Source organism: Amblyomma maculatum, chromosome 7 (assembly GCF_055883805.1).
Source record: "Amblyomma maculatum isolate TAMU_Amacu chromosome 7, ASM5588380v1, whole genome shotgun sequence".
Lineage (NCBI taxonomy): Eukaryota > Metazoa > Arthropoda > Arachnida > Ixodida > Ixodidae > Amblyomma > Amblyomma maculatum.
In genome coordinates, this window is record NC_139350.1 from 94,136,984 (window position 1) to 94,139,021 (window position 2,038).

The 2,038-nt window shown below is 41.1% G+C and overlaps 1 pseudogene; it reads right to left on the reverse strand.

The window, feature by feature from the left end:
* Nucleotides 1-963: 963 nt before the first annotated feature.
* Nucleotides 964-1,704, reverse strand: LOC146183973 (uncharacterized; annotated as a pseudogene).
* Between the last annotated feature and the right edge of the window lie 334 nt (nucleotides 1,705-2,038).

The window sequence follows — 2,038 nt, forward strand, 5'->3', positions numbered from 1 at the left end:
GTGTTAATCAGTCATCTAATGCGACCCGGAGCTCATCCGCGGAGCCACGTAAAACAGTGTTGAATGTCATTTCTGCGGCCAGTGAACGTTTTTTATGCTTTCTTGTTTCCCTATACGTGTGCGTCATTCTCTCTGCTGATGTGCATGCTTATTGTCAGAATCAGGTGAATGGTGGCTGACCGGTACTCGAAGTGGCGTTTGAGCTTCATATGCTCAGAAGAGGTGCTTGGTTAGGCTGGTGTTGTCATTGAATGTTTGACCCCTTAATAACAGCTTTTTTTATAAAGGACCTTAAGCGATTGTTCCTGCGGAATACGCTTGTCCCGATGCCCATGTGCGGGAGAGAAAACATAGGGGAAGGCAAAGGTTCGGAATATGGTAACTCCAGTGCTGTTTGTATACTTGCTCGGGACCTCTCCTTTTCCAAGTATTTGATTAGCCGATATACTTTCCCCGTCTTTTATTAGCTGATGGAAACGTTATTTCCATTTCCCTGACCAACGATTGGAGAGAGGTGTTGTCTGATTTCTTATTGGTTACTGTCCCCGCAGAAGGCGGAGACTGAGGCTTAAAAGTAAGCGCTCGGGGTTAAACCGAGGCTGATTTCGTCTAATAAACGGTTCAGTCATATAGTTTTCTCCTTGCTTGTTTCTTCTTGTTTTATTCATATGTAATAAGTAGGTTATTTTTCTTTCCTGTCCTCACATAATATGAATGTTTGCAAGTCCGAACCATCATTTATTTATTTATTCAAATACCCTAAAGGCCCGGGCGGGCATTACATAGGGGGGGGGGGGGGGCGGAAAGTGGGACAACAGTACAAACAATGCATCCAAAATTGCGATAAGTATACAGTGGCTAACAATATAGCCAGGCGCAAAATGTTGAAAAGCTAGTGCTTCAAACACTCAAATAAAGATACAGATGGCACCTAACATTCACGTTTTTCGAAGAGCAGCGCTTTAATACGAACATAAAAAAGAAATGCAAAGATGAAGGTTACAGCTCGAAGTGATTTTTTAGTCCGGTTACAAACGTTTCATAATCACTGGAAGATGCAATGGTGGCAGGCAGCAGATTCTATTGACGGATGGCGAGGAGGAGAGGCGAGTGAACGAACAGATTGGTTCGAGCAAAGATGGGTTGCACTTTCAGTTGGTGATCAATGCGTGGGAATACATGATGAGCCGGCTTGATATGATACAACGCAAAGGAAGAATTACTATAATATAATTTGTAGAAAAAGGACAGTAAAGAAAGCATTCTCCGTCTTTCAAGAAGAGGTAAGTTGAGGGCTGTTTTTATTTCAGTTATACTTGCTGATCGCGAATAGTTTTTAGATATAAAACGGGCGGCTTTATTTTGCAGAGACTCCAATTTTGTTACTAGGTATGCTTGATGAGGGTTCCAAATTAAAGAGGCGTACTCCAATTTAGAGCGCACTAATGTGGCGTATGCTAATAGCTTTGTGTCTGGATTAGCTAATCGCAGGTTGCGTCTGAGGAAGCCGAGTGTTTTGGAAGCCTTATAGATGACCGTATCTAAGTGACAGTTCCATGAAAGGTCTGATGCTAAATGTACACCTAAATACTTTATGATGGGTACCGATTCAATACGCACGTTGTTCAAAGTGTAATGGAATGGTTCGGTGTTAGATGTTGTGGTAAATCTGACACGTTTTGTTTTTGAGGTGTTAATTTCCATTTGCCATTGTGTGCACCAATTGTTGATCTTATCAATGTCTGATTGTAAATAAGTACAGTCTGAACGATCAGTTATCTGTCTGTATACCACACAATCAGCAAATAATCTGACCGTGGAATTTAGGTTATTACTGATATCATTTATATAAACTAAGAACAAGATAGGTCCGAGTACAGACCCTTGCGGCACTCCAGATTTAACGGGGGAGTGGGAGGAAGAATGGCTGTTAACAAAGACTGATTGATAGCGATTAGCCAAAAAACTCCTTATCCAACAAATAACCTTATAATTTATGTTTAAATTTTCAAGCTTCTTTATTAGACGTATGTGTAGA